This window comes from Saccopteryx leptura, chromosome 12 (genome assembly GCF_036850995.1).
Source record: "Saccopteryx leptura isolate mSacLep1 chromosome 12, mSacLep1_pri_phased_curated, whole genome shotgun sequence".
Classification (NCBI taxonomy): Eukaryota; Metazoa; Chordata; class Mammalia; order Chiroptera; family Emballonuridae; genus Saccopteryx; species Saccopteryx leptura.
Window position 1 is genome coordinate 7,123,914 of NC_089514.1, and position 24,538 is coordinate 7,148,451.

Genomic DNA, 24,538 nt, shown 5'->3' on the forward strand with positions numbered 1-24,538 from the left:
TCGACCTGTTGCTCAGCATGCATTGCAAAAGCCATTCCGGACATTTGGCAAGGCTAACAAAAGACCCCTACGTGGCTGAAGTCAACGTGCCTAAATGAGTTGTTTTCTGCTCATAAAATATTCAAGGCTTGCTGCGTTCTGATCGAGTCCTAGACATCAGATGATGAAGCACCCTGTGCTAAGAGGGAAATTGCTTTTTAATGGATTGCCCCATGCCCGTTGCCATATTAAATAAGTTACTAATATGGAAAACAAATTCGAGTGCGCCCTCACGTTGAAGGAGATGTCTGTTTTTCTCCTGAGAAAATTAGCCTCACAAACACATCCATCACCTTTCGGTGAGGTTGAGTCTGCTTTTCTCCATTTCTGTGTCCGTGGGTCTTTCCCGATTTGGGCTCGCGATTGACCTTGGAGATCATGATCACTTCAGATCCGAAAGCAAATGCTGAGACCAGAGATGTACCCGATTAAAATATCTCACTGGTTGAAAATAAAAGGACATAATACACAAGTAGAAAGATTCAATTTTCTAGATACGCTTTGTTTTGGGCTATAATTTAAGGTGTTTTCAGGAAACTCACTTCTGAATTAGCATTTATATTCTGGTGTCCAAAGCAAACATAGTAATATTGTTCGATGAAATGACTGATACCAAGTATTTATGCTGGTTTTTTTTCTATTACTTTTTTTTAAAAGTGCTAGTTTTCTGGTTTCCCGTTTTTGACATTTCAAGAGGCCAGTGTTTAATGGTGTGGCAGAAAAAAACAAGGCCTATTTATATTCACAAGGTACTTTATCAAAGTTATTTAAATGACGCCTGAAACACCCCCAGGAGTTAATCAAAATCAGTGGCATCTATGTTGAATAATGAAGAGAGTACTCGCACTTCCTGCGTGCTGTCGGGGTCACTGAGCCCCCGTTGGTGTCCCAGGTACCTGACAACAGTGTGGACAGAGGAGGGGGCGTCCACTGCTGGCATCTGGGCATCGGGATGACCCTCTTTTAAATCACAGCTCAGCTGCTCATTGGATGCCTTGGGCATCCATCTTCTCAGTTGCGAGCTTCTGGGTCCGTATCTGAAAAATAAAGATAATACCTGCTGCACACAGTTGTCGGAAGGGCTAAACGAGATCAGGGCGATTGCTTTTCGCCAGAAGACGGACAGTTCTGTTGCGAGTGGTAGACTCTCACTTCCCGTGAGCAAACTCCCGGTGACGCTGGGGACTGGGAGAGTGCTCCGGCTTCCACGACAGCTGGAACCAGGACCTGGAACGATGCCCCTTGTTCTTGGCTCTCTGCCTTCTGATTAAAATGATTCTTTTTGATCTGCTTTCTCCAGGAGGTTCTTTGGAGAGCAAGGCACTTATTTTCCTTTCGTTTCAGTTTTTAAACTAGGCATGGGGGTGAGTGAGGGGACGGGGAAGGGGAGGTGCCCTTACGGAAGAAGATGGCGGCACCGACAAACCCACGGCACTCCTTCCAGACGCGGAGTCCTTGTGAGGATTCTAACGGGGCTAAACTAACAATTGGTAATTGTTGTCTGTTACTATAACACTGTCCTCAAAGCAGTGCGTCCTTGAAGGATGCAAGGAAAACTTGGCTCCTGATACAAATAGGTTCATTACGAATCTTTTGGATATGTGACAGCTAACCCAATTATAGTCCAATGCTAGATAGAGCTGGATATATAGGTCACTTCTTTTTGGCTCTCATTCATTCATCCATTCATTCATTCATTCATTCATTGATTCAATAACCATAGGGTTCCTAGTTTTCTGGTTTCCAGTTTATAGTCCAATGCTAGATAGAGCTAGGATATATAGATCACTTCTTTTTGGCTCTCATTCATTCATCCATCCATTCATTCAATAACCATAGGGTTCCTTGTCTATAAATCAGGGTCTAATCACTGAGGACACGGACTGAGGACACTCCCCCCATTCTCCTGCAGCTCCCCTGCTAACCGGAGTGTGTTTTATGATTATAAAACGTTTTGCATTTGTAACATTTCACTGAAGTTTTAAGTTATATTAGCGTCGGTAGGAGGCGGCGTTTGGTCCTCTGCCCTCCTGGGGAGCCAGGCGGGCTGAGGAAGGAAGGGTGTCGGAAGATGTGACCCAGAAGAAGAGACGAGACGCTCAAGGGCACGCAGTCACGGAGAGGAAGGAGAGTAGCCGGCAGGGTGTGCGTGTTGTGTGGAGACGTGAGAATTCCAGGCAGTGAGGAGGGTGGAAGGAAAGGCCTGGAGCTTCAGAGAACCCTCCTTCAACACGGCTAACGCAGAGGCCGGAGGTAGCATGGGCGTGGCGTAGATGCGGGCAGGAGGGGCCAGAGTTAGATTAGAAGGCTTTGTGGCGGGGAGGCGTCTGGACTTCACCGGGCGGTGGGAGCCAGCAGAAGAATATTCCTAAGGAAGACTGTCCCAGTCCTAGGCGTGACATTCTAGAATTAGATGATATTTTCTGACTGTGACAAGAACTTGGGAGCATGAGAATGACCAGGGCCAGGGCCGGAGTGGGGTACACTCCATCAGGGGGTGCGTCTGTCAGGGGGCCGTCAGCTGCAGGTAATAGAAACCCAACTCCACATGGCCAACGTGAGAAGAACCTTTACTGAATGTCAGAATGTCCGAGTTGAGTAGGTCCCTAGGGTTGATTCAGTGTTCAGCGATGCCACCAAGGACCCCTGTTCTCTCCGTCTTTTGGTCCTGCCATCGTCCTTGGTGCACCCCACTTATCCTCGAGCTCTAGCAAAATGGCGGCCATCATGGTCCAGAGGAACAAGGGGCTGCCTCTTCCGGTGAGCCTCTGCCAGGTATGCACAGATGTTTCCAACGCCCTTCAGCAAACATTCTTTCACGTCTCATTGGCTAACACCGTGGCCTGAGCCTGTGCCTAACCCAGCCATGGATGAGGGCAATGGAACTCCCAGAGGTCAGACCTAGGGAGGTCATTAGCCGCTTCCGAGACTGGAGGTGAGGCCAACCTGTCCTGAGTGTACGGCCGCAGGACGGCAGACAGCTAAAGGGATTTGTCCAGATGAGGAAAACAGCGTTTAATTCTGTCCCTGTAAGAAGTCTTCTCTGCATTCTCCTTCCTGGTGCAGAAAACTGTAATGAACTGAAGGCAGATTCCAGCCCTCGGTCATTTTGCCTTTATTGAGAATTGGGGAAATGCACCGGTATTTTTTAATGTAGCAATATCAAAGGTTGCAGAAAATGGAAATTGAGGTTGTATTGTAATGCATTTCATTTTCATCCCGGAGAAGCCCAGCGTCCACTACCTAGCTTTCCTTATAGCAAATGGATATTTCCACTTCCTCAATTATGCTCTGTGTGTGTGGTGGCGGGGAGGGTTTTCTCAGGGGTATTTTGAAGGGCAGAATGGACATGCATTTACAGTTTGTGACTGTATCTCTCTGAAACAACTTTGCCATCTTCAGCTGGTTGGCCATATATAATGAGATAAAACTTAACAACTTCTGCTCTGTTAAAAAAAAAAAACAACCCACAAAAACACACGACTGGAAATGTAAAAGAACCGTACGGTGTGAAATGTTCAGCATTTCACCCCTACTTTGTCTTGCAGTGACAATATTTATTATAACACGCTGTGGTGCTGCGGGGAGCACCTTGCATAATTCATCACCCAGACACCTGTGCTTCAGCAAGTAAAAATAACCCGGAGAGCACTGGGAGGGACTCTGGGCACAGCGGCGGCATTTGGGACAGACGCTTAACTCGGGGACACTGGTGTTTTCATACATTGAGGACTACCATCCATCACTTTCACTCTTAGGACATTCTGGATAAAGAAAACTCAAGAGCCTACTTTTGTTTTTCTCCCTTTATGTTGAATTCTCTCAGAACAGTACCTTTAAGAGCCTTTCTTTCTCCTATTGCTACCAGCTCGTCCTGTGCTCGATGGGAAGTCGAAGCCCCCTTGGACCTTGACTTAGTCTTGAATGTCCCTGTTCCGTTTCTACTTTCAAGGGGAACACAACAGCATAAACAAAACAAAGGAATATAAATGCTCAAGGCTTAAGCCTGGCTTTAGGAAGTTACATCCCTCGTGACTCGAATTAAGAACGCCAGAGGAGAGAGCCGAGAACTGGTTCCACCGTGCTTGTTCAGTGTAGTCACGGCGGTGGTGCCGGGATGTAGAATCCGTGTCATCACCAGGCCGGAGGGCTTCGGGTGAGACGCTCGCAGTCAGAGCCAGAAGCCCTGGGCAAGAGGCATAAGTGACGGGGAGCTGTTGTCAGGATGGTTCGCCATTTTCCTCTCTAGTGGACCATGTGTAACGGGGTATTCTCCTCCTTCTCATCACCACTCCCAGCATCCTCATCCTCATCCCTCCCGTCATCTTCATCCTCATCATTACTTCCATACTCCTACTCCTCACCTTCATTCTCCTCATCATCATCCTCCCATCCTCCTCCTCCTCCTCCTTCTCATCATCCCTCCCATCATCCTCCTCCTCCTCATCATCATCCCTCCCATCTTCCTCATCCTCATCTTCATCCTCCCAACATCCTCCTCCTCCTCCTTCTCATCAGTCTCTTCATCCTCATCCCCATCCTCATCATCACTCTAATCCTCCTCCTCATCCCTCCCATCATCCTCCTCCTCATCATCATCATCATCCCTCCCATCATCCTCCTCCTCCTCATCATCATCCCTCCCATCTTCCTCATCCTCATCTTCATCCTCCCAACATCCTCCTCCTCCTCCTTCTCATCAGTCTCTTCATCCCCATCCTCATCATTACTCTAATCCTCCTCCTCATCCCTCCCATCATCCTCATCCTCCTCATCATCATCACTCCCATCATCCTCATCCTCATCCTCATCATCCCTCCCATCATCCTCATCCTCATCCTTATCCTCATCCTCATCATCGCTCTCATCATCCTCATGCTCATCCTCCCATCATCCTCATCCTCCTCATCACTTCCCTCATCCTCATCTCCTCATCCCTCCCATCCTCCTCATGCTCATCCTTATCCTCATCTTCATCATCGCTCTCATCATCCTCATCTTCATCCTCATCACTCACATCATCCTCATCCTCATCATCACTCTCATCATCCTCATTCTCATCACTCCCATCATCTTCATCCTCATCATTCCCATCGTCCTCATCCTCATCACTCCCATCCTCCTCATCCTCATCACTCCCATACTCCTCATCCTCATCCTCATCCTCCTCATTCTCATCACTCCCATCCTCCTCATCCTCATCCTCCTCATCCTCATCACTCCCTCTCATCCTCCTCATCCTCATCACTCCCATCCTCCTCATCCTCATCCTCATCACTCCCATACTCCTCATCCTCATCACTCCCATCCTCCTCATCCTCATCCTCATCCTCCTCATCCTCATCACTCCCATACTCCTCATCCTCATCACTCCCATCCTCCTCATCCTCATCCTCCTCATCCTCATCACTCCCTCTCATCCTCCTCATCCTCATCACTCCCATCCTCCTCATCCTCATCCTCATCACTCCCATACTCCTCATCCTCATCCTCATCCTCCTCATCCTCATCACTCCCATCCTCCTCATCCTCATCCTCATCACTCCCATACTCCTCATCCTCATCACTCCCATCCTCCTCATCCTCATCCTCATCCTCCTCATCCTCATCACTCCCTCTCATCCTCCTCATCCTCATCACTCCCATCCTCCTCATCCTCATCCTCATCACTCCCATACTCCTCATCCTCATCACTCCCATCCTCCTCATCCTCATCACTCCCATCCTCCTCATCCTCATCCTCATCACTCCCATCCTCCTCATCCTCATCCTCATCCTCATCACTCCCATCCTCCTCATCCTTATCCTCATCACTCCCATACTCCTCATCCTCATCCTCATCCTCCTCATCACTCCCATCCTCCTCATCCTCATCCTCATCACTCCCATCCTCCTCATCCTCATCCTCATCCTGATGAAGAAAGGGAGACCAGTGTTTTGTTAACTGTGGAATGCTTACTGGTGAGGGCCATGCACAGATGTAGAGACCCCGGCATGGACAGTGCCCTACCCGTTCTGGGCACCGAGGGGCTGTCTGGAGAATTCGGAGTCCTGTGGTGGTCCATCGGTGTTTCAGAAGGCGGTACTGGTAAACACTTCTAAAGCCACCACGTCGTGTGTCTCTCCACGGGGAGTGATTACTGAGAGAAACTAAACGCGGCAGTTAAAAGGAGACCGTATCAAGCACGTCTCAATTATAAACGGGTGAACATAATTTATATTTGTCAGAGGCTCTGTTAGGACTTGCTCTATTTTAATTTATTTTTTCTGAGGTGCCACACAGCATGCACTCCTGTTGTTTCTTAAGTTGTAGACCGAGAGGGCAGCCTGGGAAGTTAACCACCTAATGAGGGGGACGGAGGACACAGGCGGCCACTGACTCTGCCTGCCGCCCTGGGGACCTTCAGAGTCATCTCGGGTGTCAGGACCGCGTGGCTCTGGTGGTCCCTCCTCTGACACCGGCCGTGGGAGGCCATCGCACCGCGTGGCTCTGGTGGTCCCTCCTCTGACACCGGCCGTGGGAGGCCATCGCACCGCGTGGCTCTGGTGGTCCCTCCTCTGACACCGGCCGTGGGAGGCCATCGCACCGCGTGGCTCTGGTGGTCCCTCCTCTGACACCGGCCGTGGGAGGGCATCGCACCGCGTGGCTCTGGTGGTCCCTCCTCTGACACCGGCCGTGGGAGGCCATCGCACCGCGTGGCTCTGGTGGTCCCTCCTCTGACACCGGCCGTGGGAGGCCATCGCACCGCGTGGCTCTGGTGGTCCCTCCTCTGACACCGGCCGTGGGAGGCCATCGCACCGCGTGGCTCTGGTGGTCCCTCCTCTGACACCGGCCGTGGGAGGCCATCGCACCGCGTGGCTCTGGTGGTCCCTCCTCTGACACCGGCCGTGGGAGGCCATCGCACCGCGTGGCTCTGGTGGTCCCCTCCTCTGACACCGGCCGTGGGGAGGCCATCGCACCGCGTGGCTCTGGTGGTCCCTCCTCTGACACCGGCCGTGGGAGGCCATCGCACCGCGTGGCTCTGGTGGTCCCTCCTCTGACACCGGCCGTGGGAGGCCATCGCACCGCGTGGCTCTGGTGGTCCCTCCTCTGACACCGGCCGTGGGAGGCCATCGTACCGCGTGGCTCTGGTGGTCCCTCCTCTGACACCGGCCGTGGGAGGCCATCGCACCGCGTGGCTCTGGTGGTCCCTCCTCTGACACCGGCCGTGGGAGGCCATCGCACCGCGTGGCTCTGGTGGTCCCTCCTCTGACACCGGCCGTGGGAGGCCATCGCACCGCGTGGCTCTGGTGGTCCCTCCTCTGACACCGGCCGTGGGAGGCCATCGCACCGCGTGGCTCTGGTGGTCCCTCCTCTGACACCGGCCGTGGGAGGCCATCGCACCGCGTGGCTCTGGTGGTCCCTCCTCTGACACCGGCCGTGGGAGGCCATCGCACCGCGTGGCTCTGGTGGTCCCTCCTCTGACACCGGCCGTGGGAGGCCATCGCACCGCGTGGCTCTGGTGGTCCCTCCTCTGACACCGGCCGTGGGAGGCCATCGCACCGCGTGGCTCTGGTGGTCCCTCCTCTGACACCGGCCGTGGGAGGCCATCGCACCGCGTGGCTCTGGTGGTCCCTCCTCTGACACCGGCCGTGGGAGGCCATCGCACCGCGTGGCTCTGGTGGTCCCTCCTCTGACACCGGCCGTGGGAGGCCATCGCACCGCGTGGCTCTGGTGGTCCCTCCTCTGACACCGGCCGTGGGAGGCCATCGCACCGCGTGGCTCTGGTGGTCCCTCCTCTGACACCGGCCGTGGGAGGCCATCGCACCGCGTGGCTCTGGTGGTCCCTCCTCTGACACCGGCCGTGGGAGGCCATCGCACCGCGTGGCTCTGGTGGTCCCTCCTCTGACACCGGCCGTGGGAGGCCATCGCACCGCGTGGCTCTGGTGGTCCCTCCTCTGACACCGGCCGTGGGAGGCCATCGCACCGCGTGGCTCTGGTGGTCCCTCCTCTGACACCGGCCGTGGGAGGCCATCGCACCGCGTGGCTCTGGTGGTCCCTCCTCTGACACCGGCCGTGGGAGGCCATCGCACCGCGTGGCTCTGGTGGTCCCTCCTCTGACACCGGCCGTGGGAGGCCATCGCACCGCGTGGCTCTGGTGGTCCCTCCTCTGACACCGGCCGTGGGAGGCCATCGCACCGCGTGGCTCTGGTGGTCCCTCCTCTGACACCGGCCGTGGGAGGCCATCGCACCGCGTGGCTCTGGTGGTCCCTCCTCTGACACCGGCCGTGGGAGGCCATCGCACCGCGTGGCTCTGGTGGTCCCTCCTCTGACACCGGCCGTGGGAGGCCATCGCACCGCGTGGCTCTGGTGGTCCCTCCTCTGACACCGGCCGTGGGAGGCCATCGCACCGCGTGGCTCTGGTGGTCCCTCCTCTGACACCGGCCGTGGGAGGCCATCGCACCGCGTGGCTCTGGTGGTCCCTCCTCTGACACCGGCCGTGGGAGGCCATCGCACCGCGTGGCTCTGGTGGTCCCTCCTCTGACACCGGCCGTGGGAGGCCATCGCACCGCGTGGCTCTGGTGGTCCCTCCTCTGACACCGGCCGTGGGAGGCCATCGCACCGCGTGGCTCTGGTGGTCCCTCCTCTGACACCGGCCGTGGGAGGGCATCGCACCGCGTGGCTCTGGTGGTCCCTCCTCTGACACCGGCCGTGGGAGGCCATCGCACCGCGTGGCTCTGGTGGTCCCTCCTCTGACACCGGCCGTGGGAGGCCATCGCACCGCGTGGCTCTGGTGGCCCCTCCTCTGACACCGGCCGTGGGAGGCCATCGCACCGCGTGGCTCTGGTGGTCCCTCCTCTGACACCGGCCGTGGGAGGCCATCGCACCGCGTGGCTCTGGTGGCCCCTCCTCTGACACCGGCCGTGGGAGGCCATCGCACCGCGTGGCTCTGGTGGTCCCTCCTCTGACACCGGCCGTGGGAGGCCATCGCACCGCGTGGCTCTGGTGGTCCCTCCTCTGACACCGGCCGTGGGAGGCCATCGCACCGCGTGGCTCTGGTGGCCCCTCCTCTGACACCGGCCGTGGGAGGCCATCGCACCGCGTGGCTCTGGTGGTCCCTCCTCTGACACCGGCCGTGGGAGGGCATCGCACCGCGTGGCTCTGGTGGTCCCTCCTCTGACACCGGCCGTGGGAGGCCATCGCACCGCGTGGCTCTGGTGGTCCCTCCTCTGACACCGGCCGTGGGAGGGCATCGCACCGCGTGGCTCTGGTGGTCCCTCCTCTGACACCGGCCGTGGGAGGCCATCGCACCGCGTGGCTCTGGTGGCCCCTCCTCTGACACCGGCCGTGGGAGGGCATCGCACCGCGTGGCTCTGGTGGTCCCTCCTCTGACACCGGCCGTGGGAGGCCATCGCACCGCGTGGCTCTGGTGGCCCCTCCTCTGACACCGGCCGTGGGAGGCCATCGCACCGCGTGGCTCTGGTGGCCCCTCCTCTGACACCGGCCGTGGGAGGCCATCGCACCCTCCTCTCAGTCCCTGCAGCACGTTCTCTGTGCCTCTGTCGGCACAATTTCTTCTGGTTTTTAGTATGGCTTTTTTTCTTTAATTCACGGAGTCTTTTCCCCCCTAACAGTTGAAGTGCTTTATAGAGACGCATATAGTGAATTCCAAAATAAATAAATGGCGGAAACAAAGGCACACAGGAATAAAATTAAGAAATGGATTGCGAACGTTTGCAAAGTTAAGCGTTACCGGGGCCTTTGCAGTCACTCCCGCTGGGACCTCAACTCGGCTCAGAGATTCGCTCGTCCCGGGGATGCAGGAGGTTCTCAGGCTTATTTCACTTAGCGTGACTGCCTCCGGTCAGACAGGTGATGGATGGTGGAATCGGCACCTTAAACCTGGATCGATTTACTAACCAGCGTCTCCCCAATAAATTCCATCAACATTAAAAATAAAACCGAGGAGCTCAGGAACAGAGAACAGTTCTGTGTCCATCTCCCACGAATGAAGGCGACCTGAAAACCCAAATACCAGTGTCAGCTGATGCTGAACATAGTGTCTGAGGACGTTTCGTGTCATTTGTTAAAAGTGCTGGGATAGGACACATTGTCAGCATCACTTTTTTTTTTTTTGTATTTTTCTGAAGCTGGAAACGGGGAGAGACAGTCAGACAGACTCCCGCATGCGCTCGACTGGGATCCACCCAGCACGCCCACCAGGGGCGACGTTCTGCCCACCAGGGGGCAATGCTCTGCCGTGACCAGAGCCACTCTAGCGTCTGGGGCAGAGGCCAAGGAGCCATCCTCAGCGCCCGGGCCATCTTTGCTCCAATGGAGCCTTGGCTGCGGGAGGGGAAGAAAGAGACAGAGAGGAAGGAGAGGGGGAGGGGTGGAGAAGCAAATGGGCGCTTCTCCTATGTGCCCTGGCCGGGAATCGAACCCGGGTCCCCCGCACGCCAGGCCGACGCTGTACCACTGAGCCAACCAGCCAGGGCCATTTTTTTTTAAGTGATTATAAAGCAGCAAGCAACAGTATATTTAAAATGAGGATTACAAGCCAGCTTCTCTATGAATTAAAACTGAAGCCAGACGCTCCAGGATGCTAATATTCACCATTATTATTTTCCCTTGATCTTTAGGTCAAGTGCAGGTCAAGTTTGCTAACAGAAACAAAGTATTTCTAAATTATGGACGATAAAACTCATTTATCTAGAAATCTCTGAAGAGGAAGCAAGGTAAAAGCTGTTAGAATCAACGTCATTTAGGAAAAAGTAGCTACCTAGTGGAATAACAAAACGTAGCAGCATTTTTTATATGTCAAGAGTAACTAGGTAATTAGGAAATGCATGAAAAAGGAATTATTTTTTAAGCAGCAGCAATAAAAATGTAAACTGTTGCAGAAGAGTATTAGTGGAGACCATCTCGGACTTAGATGTGAAGAAAACTGTCAAGACTTGAACTAAAAGATACAACACCAGTTTCGAACAGATAAAAGCGCTGCCCGGGGTGGGACACCATTAAGATAGCGAGGAGGATGTGAGACCCCCAAATCGGAGTGCAGGCTCCTGTCCCCTCCGGCAGCACCAGCGGGCAGAGGGTGGGACTGGGTCCCAGGGACTGGCGGGGCTCATCTGGAAGAGCAGGGGACGGGGGAAGTTCGTGTGGAAGCACCAGTAAAGGAGAGCAGCGGAAAATGAATGGGAATAAAAATGCATTTCTTTCTCTAAGAGCCCTGTTTGCAGGAAGGACCAGGGAACGCGTTTCTGCCTCAGTTTCACCCGGGCTCACCCGGCACTGGGCTGGCTCTCCGCCATGTTCGGTCCGCCATCCCCTGTTGCTCCTAGCTACACATGTATACAGTCACATAGATTGTTATAAAAATACAAAAAAAAAAAAAAAAAAATAGGTATTTAGGCCAGAAAGAAATGTATTTTCTATCATTTGAAAGGGAAAAAAATATCAAAATAAGTAAATCAGAATGATGTTAAGTTGGATCCAGCTCTGGCCTGTCGTCTGAGAGAGGGGGCGAGAGCCAGGGGTGTGGGGGCCCCGCCGCGCAGGCTCCCCCACGAGAGCGGTGAGGGGGAGGGCCAGTTGCCCTGGAGGAGGCGTATGGGGCGGGAGCAAGCAGGGTCGGGAGGTGGGCTCACAGCCTGTGCTCGATGGAGGCCCCCAGGGGGCTCGCTGCCGCCTGCCCCCCCCCCAGCGCCGGTCAGACGTGCGTGTTGGCGGACCTTCCATCCACGGTTCCCCGTTTCTCCGCGGTATGGTGGTGTGGCGCACTAATGTCCAGCGGTTACGTGCACGGGGAGCTGTGGACATGCAGGACGTGCAGCCGCGCTTATAGATACAGAAATGTCATTTTGTAAAAAGCATGAGTGTAACGTGATACATGGGGGGGTGGCATCTCCACCCCTCGTCTGCCAAGTTTATCGGGGAGTAGAGTTGCCAGTTTCACTCCCCAAATGTAAAGCGTACACACCAGCTTCCCCTGGTTCTGCGCACCGGGGGTTGGCCCACACGCCACTGTTTTCCCAGAGCGGCGGTCACCCTCGGCAGCGTTTGGGCAGGGTGGTGATGTGCCGGGCCATGAGCTGCAGGGTCCTAGGGTGCTTGTGGTAAAAGAAGAATAGTCACCGGAGAAAGCATCCTGGGATGACAGGGAAAGTGTAGGCAGAATGCTGGGAGATTCGAACAGAGGTCAAGTGGAACAAACTAGCTCCTAAAGAAAGAAAAGGAAGGAATTCAAACAGGAAGCAAAATGTCAAGCTGCTGAAATTGCAGTGTTTTTAAAAACCAAACTGTTCATGAGTGAAACAGGAACAGACAAACAAAACAGCCACCAGAAGCACACCCACAGTGCCAGTCTTGAACACACTTCCCTCGGAGGGGGTGACTTCCCACAGAGGTGAGCAGAGCAGGGGAAGAGAGCTCCGGGGTGCCTTCTAAAACTTCCCACCCATAGCCTGGGGCCTTGGGAGAGCCGGGTTTTCCTAGTTGCTGGAACAGATTAGGATGTAGATGCCAGTGGAGTTTCTTAGCTCTGGGAACTTGAACTTCAATCAAAAACCACTTGCTGATTTAAAGATAAGTAGAAAGATTTTCTTTAAAAAAGAAAACAAAAAACATGGCCCTGGCCAGTTGGGTCAGTGGTAGAGCATCAGCCCGGCATGTGGCTATCCTGGGTTCAATTCCCGGTCAGGGCACACAGGAGAAGTGACCATCTTCTTTTCCTCTCCTCCCCCCTTCCCCTTATCTCTCATTTTCTCTTCCTATCCTGCAGCCATGGCTCAATTGATTTGAACAAGTTGGCCCCGGGTGCTGAGGATGGCTCACTGGAGCCTCTGCCTCAGGTACTAAAAATAGCTTGGTTGCTGAGTAACATCCCCAGATGGGCAGAGCTTCGCCTTATAGGGGGCTTGTTGGAACACATATGGGATTCAGTCTCTCTGTCTCCTTTCCTCTCACTTAAAAACAAAACAAAACACTAATGCCATTTATTAGATGTGTCTTCTGTAACAGACAATTCCGAGCTCAGTGCTCTGTAAATGCTTATCACAACTTCATGTACGAATGAGGGCCCCGGGGCCCTGGGAGAGGGTGAGTCGATGGCATCACCCGGACCTTAGGTGCAGTTCACTACTGGGCAACTGCGAGCTCCTCACGCTCCACTCTAGTGCAGTGCTGCCCACTACTGCTTCCGCTTTTTAAGATTTCCTGTCTTCCGTCGGCTCTGGGAGCCCCTGGAAGATGGGCCTCAGAGTGACTGGTCTTTCCTCCCGGCTCTACACCAGTGCTTTACATGTAGTCTGCAGCTAATAAATATTTACTACATGAATAGATTGCCTTTCTGTTTGCTTCAGGGTCAGTTCCAAAATACTTTTTCAGACACGGCTCCCATTTTTTATGAGTTTTGTGTTTTAGCGCAAAACCTCTCCAACACCTTCCTTTCCTCCTCGACGCTGAGCGGAGAGCGAGTTGTACCGAAGGGCTCTTCTTCACCCTCCCCCCCCCTCTCTTCCTCTCCCGGGTGATTTGGTGAGGCCTGCAGAGTCCAAATTTGAATTAGAATACAACACTACGGGCCTGACCTGTGGTGGCGCAGTGGATAAAGCGTCGACCTGGAATGCTGAGGTCGCCGGTTCGAAACCCTGGCTTGCCTGGTCAAGGCACATATGGGAGTTGATGCTTCCAGCTCCTCCCCCCTTCTCTCTTTCTGTCTCTCTCTCCTCTCTCTCCCTCTCTGTCTCTCTCTCCTCTCTAAAACTGAATAAATAAAATAAAATAAATGATAAAAAAAAAAAAGAATATAACACTACAGTACACTCCCCAAAGAGGGAGAAACGGTCTGTTTTCAAACTTGTGTTTCAGAACACAAGGCTGGGTGACTTCCTAACTTTTATCATATTCCCAACCATCCCTGGACAGCCCTCAGTCCCCTGGCTGTCCTACCTGCCCCTTGGCTACAGGAAATGGGGTGAACTTTAACCATTCAGAGCTAGGGCTCCAGTGAGACTTCAGAGAGGTCAGTAAAGGACTCCCCCAAAGATGCCTCCAGCGCAAGTAGATGAGCCCGGCCACGGGGACCTAAAAGGAACCAGGTCCCCTGGGGTGGCGTCTGTTGGCTAGGACATCTAGCTGTCACCTCCACACAGGTCAGTTCTAGCTGCCTGCCTGTCTCGGGGTGTGGTCATTCCCTGCCTCGGGGGAGCCGGGCAGTTGTTAGATCCCAGCAAACAGGCCTGACGAGGCTTCCCTTCCCTTGGCTTTCCAAGGGTTTTGGCCACGAGAACAGGTGGCAGCTGTGGCCTGAGCATCTTTAGAAGGATGAGTCATAACTTTTTTTTTCCCTGAAAAGCTATTTTGAGCTTTTTCATGGCATATTTCCATGTTGGTTTTTTTTTTTTTTTTTTTTTCATGGAGTGAGTAAGAAGAATGACTTGCAGTTTTAAAAATAAAACCCTGCAGGTTCCTTTGCTCTTCTGTCTTGCGTAACTCAGGCCAGTGGTTCTCGAACTTGGCCGTGCATCACGGTCGGGCGGGGGGAGCTCGTGTGAGCTAGAAATTCCTGCCGTGAGATCCAGAAATCGGTGTGATAAACTCTCCAATGCCTTCCTAGGCAGCCTCACGGCCCCGTCCTCAATTTGGGGATCTCTGTTGAACCCCCCACAACCTTCCCCTGAGGTAATTGGGATCGTGGTTAAATGGGTGTTTTCATGGGGAGGTCAGAGGTCTAGATCGAGCGTCCAAAGACCTAGATGGTAGTCTGAGCGCCACCACTGACCACCCCCTCTCCTGCGTGGTCCTCAGTTTCTCTCCTCCACTGTGCGGCAGTGCCGTGGCCCACGTGGCCTCCAGCCCCCGAGCTGCTGTGTTAAACAGAGTCCCTTCTATGGACCCTACATGGTGGCCTCAAACCGCTGAATTAGTTCACTAGAATTTTGCCATCATCAGTTCTTGAGTGGCGAGTGTATCACTTGGATTAGTGCTGAATGCTGGGTGAGAACATTAGTGAAATGAGCAAAGACCTGGTCCGGAGGGACTTCTAATGATCAGACAGCCGGGCGGGACTGGTCTCCTCCCGTGCAGACCTGACTGTGCTCATCTTCTGAACACTAACTGTAAGTAAATGTGCTTTTTCCACTACGATTTTTTTTTTACGATTTTTTTTTTATTCTTTGAAATATCAACTTTATTGCCAGCCAAGAGCTCTTTGAGAAGAATTAAACCCTGATTTTGCCAGAACAGATCAAAGAAATGGCAAAAACAACAACAAAAAACCCAACAACCAACCACATTCCTCTAGCTTCATTCTTCCCCACCGACCCGCCTAGCTGATTTCACCCCGCCTCCCACCCACACCCCCCGCTGGGTTTGGTGGCTGTTGCCCCCAGCCATGGTGCAGAGGGGCCGGCGGGGGGGGGGGGGAGCAGCTGCCTCACCCATCTTTATTGGAAACGGTTTTTGTTTTGTTTTTTTGTATTTTTCTGAAGTGAGAAGCGGGGAGGCAGTCAGACAGACTCCGCATGTGCGCAACCGGGATCCACCCGGCACGCCCACCAGGGGACGATGCTCTGCCCGTCTGGGGCGTTGCTCTGTTGAGACCGGAGCCATTCTAGCGCCTGAGGTAGAGGCCATGGAGCCGTCCTCAGCGCCCAGGCCAACTTTGCTCCAATGGAGCCTTGACTGCGGGAAGGGAAGAGAGAGAGAGAGAGAGAGAGAGAGAGAGAGAGAAAGGAGAAGGGGAAGGGTGGAGAAGCAGATGGGCACTTCTCCTATGTGCCCTGACAGGGAATCAAACCTGGGACATACACACATGGGGCTGACGCTCTACTGCTGAGACAACCGGCCAGGGCCGGAAACGGGGTTAAGTCATCCGGAAACTTAGAGGGAGAAGCTAGCCTCCATTCAAATGCTACTGATCGTTTCTGCAAGTCATGCATGCCTCCACCCTGAGAAGCACAGCTCCCATGTGTTTTTGGCTTTTGTTGTCCATTTCACAGTTTGAGAAATTGCTCTATTCCTGGAGCCCATAAGATAAGACAAAAATCTGACAGAAATGCACAGCCTTATTTTCCTATCACAACCTGTCCGGATCAGAAGGAATTCTACTGCTTTTTCATGCCCTAGATGTCGTGAGAGAAAACCTCCCATTGAAGGCCTCACGGGGTTAACTGTTTTAATCCTTTAAAGAATACTTGTTTTCGCTAAGGAGTTATAATGCCTACATTTGAACAGACTCTCCTATTTGACTTGACTGTAGAACTGAGCGGATACCAGGTACATGACTCTGTGAGCCGACTCTTCTCACTTCCTGTGTTGCAGACGCCTTTCTTGTCAGTAAGTGGATTCATCTGCTGTTTATTCAGACTTTGGAGAGTTGACTAGTATTCCCTCTATCACCGGTGGTGGTCGTGTTGTGGGTGTGGATATAAATAGTATCCCATTTGATCAAAGCACGGGTTTCTTACTGACAGGCACGTCCGTGGCTTACACGTTTTTGTTTTTATAAAGGGCATCCGGACAAACATTTGCTCATAAACAGGGCAGCGTCTTAGCCCGGGGGCTGCCGCAGGGACATCAAACAGAAGGCCGTGCCTTCCCCTGAGCAGCACGTATTTTACTTGGAGAAAAACAGACAGTGAACAAATACGAGTATGTCAGGCAGTTAAAAATGCAATGGAGAAAAATCAGACGGAAAAGGGAAGATGCTTGCTGTTGACCGCAGGTGGGACTGAAATGAGGGAGTGGGCCAGGAAAACACCCAGACAAGAGTTTTTCAGAAAGAGGGAACGGCAGTGTAGAGGCCCCGAGTCCCGAGGGTCCCGCGTGGGAGGGGAAGAGAAGAGCAAAGAGGCTGGTGGGACGGGAGCAGAGAGAGCCCGGGAGAGACAGCCAGGGACGAGAGGGGCAGGAGGGCGGACAGGCTCTGCAGGCCCCGGAGGCCATTCTAATAAACCTGGCTTCTACACCAAGGGAGGACAGAAGCCACGTGCCGGACCAAGCACATACGTGATGTCATGTGACTTGCAATTTGCAAGCATTGTTTGGCTGCCCTGTTGAGATTAGCCCGCAGGAGAGAGGAAGATAATACCGTCCGCTCCAGCGAACAAGTTGAAAGATAATGGTGTTCTGAAGCAGGGTGTTCGCAGTGGAGATACTGAAAAGCCGTCCGGTTCCATAGGTAGAAAGAAATGTTATCCAGTTCCCGATGTTTAAGCATTCCAGTGGGGTAAACATGCAATGGTGCGTGAGTCTCGGGTATCTAGCGTAGTTCCCAAACCTTTAACTAGCCAACGCGGTGATCGCCACTCTGAGTTTAGTAATCACATTGAAGGTGCAGCCAACAGGATTTTTCCAGATAGATTAGATGTCGGGAGGAGGGGGGGGAGTCACACAAAACGAAGAGCCGAGGATGGACAGCTGGGTGCACATTGTCAGCTGAGGTTGATGGGAGGGGCATAGAATACCAGCAGCTCTGGTCTGGGCATGTTCACAGAGATGCCTTTTATTTATTTATTTATTTAAATTATTTTTTTTAAATTTATTCATTTTAGAGGAGAGAAAGAAAGAGAGAAAGAGAGAGAGAGAGAGAAAGGGGGGAGGAGCAGGAAGCATCAACTCCCGTATGTGCCTTGACCAGGCAAGCCCAGGGTTTCGAACCGGCGACCTCAACAGTCCAGGTCGACGCTTTATCCACTGCGCCACCACAGGTCAGGCCGAGATGCCTTTTAGATATTTACATGGAGATGCCAGTGTTGTGGGTGGGGAGATGCGTCTGGAGTCCGGGGGATGGTTCTGAGCTAGCGACCGACCGAACTCTGGGCGTCCTCAGCGGATAGATGACATTTAACGCTGTGTGACATTGGATGAGTGCGTTGAAGAGGCGCCGGGACCGTGCCCTGACGCGCCCTGAAGGTTGACAGTTGGGAAGAGGGGGAGAAACCAGGAGAGGAATCGTAAGAATGTAAGAAGCTGGGGGAGGTGGGCTTATAGTCAGGTGGCGTTTTATTTCTAACGGTGAGAGGAATGAGGGCATGTGTACATGCTGGTGGGCAAGATTCAGGGGAGAGGGAGAAACTGATGATGCGGGACGCCTGTAACTCTGTGGCTGTGTCTTCGCACAGTCTTTAATCATTTCCTTATTGAAATGTCTATCAGTGGATTCTGGGCCACAGTACCTATGTTAAGTATTTGTAAATCTGATGTAATATATGCTCGTGGTTGAAACATTTTTAAATGTTGAAAAGCAGAGCTAATAATCATTCGTTATTCTACCACCAAGATAGAGTGGTGAATATCTTTTCCATTAAAATGAGATTAAACTGTACTGGTTTAAATATTCTGTTATCTTCATTTAATATATTCTCATTATCTGTTTACAAGAATAGATCTATAATTATCTCATTGTTTGATAACTACTTAATATTTCATTATGTGGATCAACTCTATTTGACCAGACTCTTATCGTAGAATATTTAGGGATGTTTTCTTTTTTAATGGAAATAGCACTGTGATGGCCAACCAGCCTTGTGATTCCATCTGATTATTTTCTGAAAATTAATTCTTAAAGTTCTCTGTCAAATGGTCAGAAAAATGAAATGCTTTTTATTCTTTTACAAAATGCTTGCTCCACTGAGCAGTCATGCAGATTAAGATACTTATTTGTCATCTGACCAGGTGGTGGCGTAGTGGATAGAGCGTAGGACTGGGACACAGAGGACCCAGGTTCGAAACCCCGAGGTTTCACCAGCTTGAGCGCGGGCTCATCTGGTATAAGCAAGGTTCACCAGCTTGAGCCCAAGGTCTCTGACTTGAGCAAGAGGTCACTCAGTCTGCTGGAGCCCCCTGGTCAAGGCACATATGAGAAAGCAATCAATGAACAACTAAGGTGCCACAACGAAGAATTGATTCTTCTCATCTCTATCCCTGTCTGTCCCTATCTGTCCCTCTCTCTGTCTCTGTCACAAAAAAAAAAAAAAAAAAGAAAGAAAAGATACTTATTTGTCTTAACACTAGAAGTTTGTCTCCTGACACTTCCAGCTCCGTGGCCGACACGCTAATTCCAGTCATCATGTGACTGCCCCACACGTCCCCCTCTAATCCATCCCTGTTCCGCCCTGCAGCCCAGGCTTTATCTGAGGCACGGAGCAGATCCGTTTAACCTGATTTATTTCAATGAGTTAGCCCTGACTTCTCTTCGCCACCCCCCTGCTCCGGAAATCCTAACGTGACAAGCGCCCTTCTCCCTTGGACTGTTGGACACCCTGGCCCTCACCCTAGGACGTCCGTCCTCCATACCCTTCAGCCTCCATCCACTCCCTGGTGGCACCTTCCGCAGCGCGGTCTTGACCCCAGTGTGGCCCGTCCCACCCTGCATGGACGCGGCATATTCACTCGTCTGTCTTTACAGATCGTCTCCCTCCAGCTTCGTCTGCTCTGTAATCAACACCGGGTCCATCGGATTCTTGTACAAGGTGCCCGTCATCCAACACGGGTGAGAAGCTTGGCGAGGCTTCATGAAGGGCAGCTGGTGGGTCCCGTACAGACCTGGAGAGAAAACAGTTTTGTTATCAAGTTGAATCCCTTGACTTTGGGGCTATAATTTAGACAGGAGCCAATAAAACCTTTCCATCCTGACAAGCAGTGTCACGTGAGATGACCGCAGTCAGGGGAAGGGTCGTAGCCACAGCCCCTGGCACACAGGCTCGGCCCTTCGCTCTGCTGGGACCTACCTGCCTGTTGGGTCATGGGGCAGCCACTGGCCGACACGTGTCACTGTCAGTCAGGTGGAGGTCAGAACCCAGCAGGTGAGTCCTGCTGTTGCTAGACTGTCAACAGCATGAGAGTCTGCTGCAGAAGGGCGGGGTCCCAGTGCCTTCGCCGCTCCTGGTCTTGAAGGAAAGTCACAGTCATAGCCAGGGGACACTCACGGAGCTATTTGGTCAGGCGAGCAGATTGGGTTTTCAGGTGATGAAAGAACAAATTAAAACACACAAAAAATAAACAAAACCAAAATAAATCTAGCCATCTGGCTGCTGACCTACTTCGCTTCTCAGTTAGGACATAGGCAGTCAGGGCCGGTGAGATGGTGAGAAGGTGAGCAGGGGACCCCTGGACTTGGGAAACATTTTGCCAGAGGCTGCCTGCACCTGTGCATAAAATAATAACTTACCTTCCGCTGTTTCTGAATATTTCTCTTGAGTCATGACCTTGACTCATTTGATTTCTACCTTTGAACAGTTCGTGAGATGTGACTGTAGGCTTTTTAATCTCAAAAAAAAAAAAAAAAAAGAAAAAAGAAAAAAATAGGGGGAAAATGTATCTGGAATGAGGCAGTCAAATGAATTATTCTTTTGAGGTAATTGCGAATAATGGCTCATCCAGGGTAACAAAATCACTTCAGTGCATTTTGAATGGTGTTCTGAAAATTGGGCTGAAGTAATACAGGGCGCCCTCACAAAGAAGAGAGTTTCATTCGATCAGTTTTCTGTTCACAGGCGTACATACCGGGACACGAAACAAAACGTGTTTCCTGCTGAGGGTCACAGCTGGAGAGGTTGCAAAGCCCCCATCCCTGCCCCCGCCCCATCCTACGGTGAGTCACCTTGACATGCCTTTGCAACAGAGCGCTGTCAGTTCTCACACAAATGCACGCGTGATTCAAACGTGTCAGGTTTCAATTCCAACCTGTCATTCCGTCAGAGTGTGTCTTCTGGGGTGAGCTGCCAGCCACGCAGTAATGCAGGTGAGGCTGATGATCGTGGATGTGCCCTCCGCTCTTCCTGCTCCCTCCCATCTTCTCTCTTGGTCCCACTTCTGGTGCTTGACGGTACCCCCTGAGCCCCCTGCCTTGTTCCCTCCCAGAAGGGCTTCTTGATAGGTGAGAAAATGAGAGTGGTCCATGTGACATTCCCTGCATGGACATGAGAGGGAGCCACAAGACACGTCTTAAGAGGGAAGGACAGTGTCAGTCCTTTGTGTCAGACACGCGACTGGAGCTTTCAGACAACGCTGGCGTTTCTGACGGGTTTCAGTGTTTCGCCGCCAGTATTGTATCTGAGAGAGAATATTCTGTTTGTAATCATTCCAAATGGAAAGCCATCGGTCGCCATCTGGGTACAAGCCTGTGTGGAAAGCGTGAGCAGGGACATAATAATCAGCGTCCTCCCTTCCTCGGGGGCTTCCTGCACACACAATGGAGGGGACATGCAGGAGAAAAAGGGGGACAGGAGAAAGCGATTCCGAGGTCCTGACGAGTGAAATCATTGACTAGTCGTTCGCTCCCACTCAAGCCTAGACTGTGGCACACCTGCTATTGCTTCGGGCTCTAAAGGCACCATAGTCTGGCCTCTGTCGGCTTTTTCTTTTAACCTTACTTTCTACACAACTCAAAACAACAACAACAACAAAAAAAAAAACTGCTCAAACGAACTATCACAGCCAGCTTGCATTTTGTTGAGAAGGGGCCCATGTGCCTGTCCCTAAGCATGTCAAATACTTCAATTGTCCCTTGACACTTAACTCCGATGGGTGCTTTTGTGCAAATAGCCACCCAGCCCGTGTAGCCCGGGTTAATGCTGCAGACCATTTGGGGGCCCTCCTACCTGATTTGCATGCAGTGTGCCTCTACTGAGCACTCCCGTGTTCCGAGAACAGCCTGCTCAGACGTGTCAACAAAGAAGACACGATTTTGGCCCTCATTCTCTCTCCCTCCTGAAGAGCCAGCTGACAGAATTATTACATAAATATCTATTGAGTCTCTCCAGTGTCCCACACCTTGTCCTAGGTGCTGGGACTGTACTGCTCCGTTGAAGATAATCTAAAAGACGATTGTGGGATTATCTTTATGCTCCTCATTAATCTACATTCTAGCATGAGTGCCACCAGATGAATTAAACCATTTCAAGATATAGCAACATCTCCCGGCATTGCTTTAAGCTGTTCAGAAAAGAGGAGTTCGATAGCAACAAAAGAAAAGACTAATAAGGCGGTTCCCCCCACTATAATCCTTTGGTTTCTATTACTATTCAGAAAAGTGATATTTTAGAGCATATATTTTAGTTCTAAATTTCCTTTATTATAAGTATTAGAGAGGATTAGCCATTTCTGGTTTTTGTTTGTTTGTTTGTTTTTGTTTTTGTTTTTGTATTTTTCTGAAGCTGGAAACAGGGAGAGACAGTCAGACAAACTCCTGCATGCGTCTGACCGGGATCCACCTGGCACGCCCACCAGGGGGCGACGCTCTGCCCACCAGGGGGCGATGCTCTACCCCTCTGGGGCGTCGCTCTGTGGCGACCAGAGCCACTCTAGCGCCTGGGGCAGAGGCCAAGGAGCCATCCCCAGTGCCCAGGCCATCTTTGCTCCAATGGAGCTTTGGCTGCGGGAGGGGAAGAGAGAGACAGAGAAGAAGGAGGGGGGGGTGGAGAAGGAAATGGGCGCTTTTCCTATGTGCCCTGGCCGGGAATCGAACCCGGGTCCCCTGCAAGCCAGGCCGACGCTCTACTGCTGAGCCAACCGGCCAGGGCCCCATTTCTGTTTTTTTAAGTAAATGATCTCACAGTAGCCCTTAATTTTTCAGTCATGAAATAAATAATATATATATATATGTATTTTTTAAGGTTATGAAATCAATACATTAAAAATGAAATTAAGGAAAACAGTGCATGTGTATGGTTGAGATTTTAGAAAATGGGGAAGTTGTTCAAGGAAGAAAAGTTAAAGCCGCTCTGTCTTCTGTCACCGTGAGATGACAGCCGTGGGCCCAGTGGCGTGTTTCCTTCTGCACGCTGCTGCGTCTGCACTGGCATCCACATGTTCTGTGTGTATGCACACGTGTGCATGTGCATTCACGTGTAAAAGCGTGAGAGCACATTGCCTCTGCAGGTCCGAACCCTGTTTGTCCCCTCACTCGGAACTGTCCTGTCCAGAACATCGTTCTGCAGCTTCAGAGCCCCTTCCAGGATATACTCTGCACTGACTACCCATCAGTCCACTGTGTGGCTACATCACAAGTTAGGCCATAGACGTTTATCGTTATAGGTTGAAGTTTTTCCTGTTTTTTACTATTATAAACACCTCTGGGATGATTGCCTGTGTAGATAAATCTTGCATTTGCCTTTAGTCTTTCATTTAGAATAAATTCTTAGAAGTGAAAGGGCTAGTCGTGTACCACCCTTTAAATTAAGTTCTGGATACCTGTTGCCCAACTACTCTTTAGTAAAGTCATCTAAATGTTTGTGTCCGCTCATCCACTGCCTCTGATAGAACACCTGGTCACCACAGGAAGAACTGTCATTAAAAAAAACCAAACCAAGAAACCACACTGTGAACTTGAGACTTCAAATTTTTGTCTTATTCTTGGCTATTTTATGAGAAATGGGAAGCATTTTTGACATGTGTGCTGGCTATTTATATTTTGTGTGTCAAAATAATTGGTTTTATTCTAATTACAAGAGAATTGCACATGCCTTATGTTATACAAATGGAGAAGCCATTGACATGACCAGGTGGCACATGGTTTTGCGATGGAGACCAGGAAGATTGCTTCTTTGAAATAATGAGAATGGATGGTTCTAACTTAGGACATCTATAGGATGATGATTTTCCTGAGACATTCCATATTGTTTTAAAAATATTTTGAAATAGAGGAGCTATACATTGACTTGCATTCTGAAGAAATAACAAATTAACTTGTGGGGACCCAAGCCATTTTTTCAGAGGGGATCTTTCTTTTGAAGCCCCTTGTAGGCCCTGGCTGGTTGGCTCCGCGGATGGAGTGTCATCCTGGCGTGCCCAGGTCACTGGCTCAATCCCCAGTCAGGGCACATGCGAAAAGCAACCAGTATGTGCACAACTAAGTGGAACATCGAGTTGATGCTTCTCTCTCTCCTTCTTTCAAATCAATAGAAAAACATTTTCTTAAAAGGCCCCTTTTAACCTCTTCAACCACTTTGGGGAACACTGTTTTCTTTATTGAGTTGCCAAAGCCTATAGGGTAGTTTGGGTTGTAATTTATTTTTAAGGCTTTAGATTTTTTTTTTAATTTAATGCTTTTAAAAAATATATATTGGTTGCCCTGGCCGGTTGGCTCAGCTGTAGAGCGTCAGCCTGGCGTGCGGGAGACCCGGGTTCGATTCCCGGCCAGGGCACATAGGAGAAGCGCCCATTTGCTTCTCCACCCCACCTCCTTCCTCTCTGTCTCTCTCTTCCCCTCCTGCAGCCAAGGCTCCATTGGAGCAAAGATGGCCCGGGCGCTGGGGATGGCTCCTTGGCCTCTGCCCCAGGCGCTAGAGTGGCTCTGGTTGCGGCAGAGTGACGTCCCGGAGGGGCAGAGCATCACCCCTTGGTGGGCAGAGCGTGCCGGGTGGATCCTGGTCGGGCGCATGCGGGAGTCTGTCTGACTGTCTCTCCCCATTTCCAGCTTCAGAAAAATACAAAAAAAAAGAAAAAAAATATATTGGTTAACTTTCAAGAGAGAAGAAGGGAGAGAGGGAGACAGAAACACTGACCTGT

The 24,538-nt window shown here is 51.6% G+C and overlaps 1 protein-coding gene across 8 annotated transcripts in view; it reads left to right on the forward strand.

Moving 5' to 3' along the window:
- ELMO1 (engulfment and cell motility 1) overlaps nt 1-24,538 on the forward strand; it is a 505,561-nt gene that overhangs the window by 277,115 nt on the left and 203,908 nt on the right. The window lies entirely within an intron of this gene.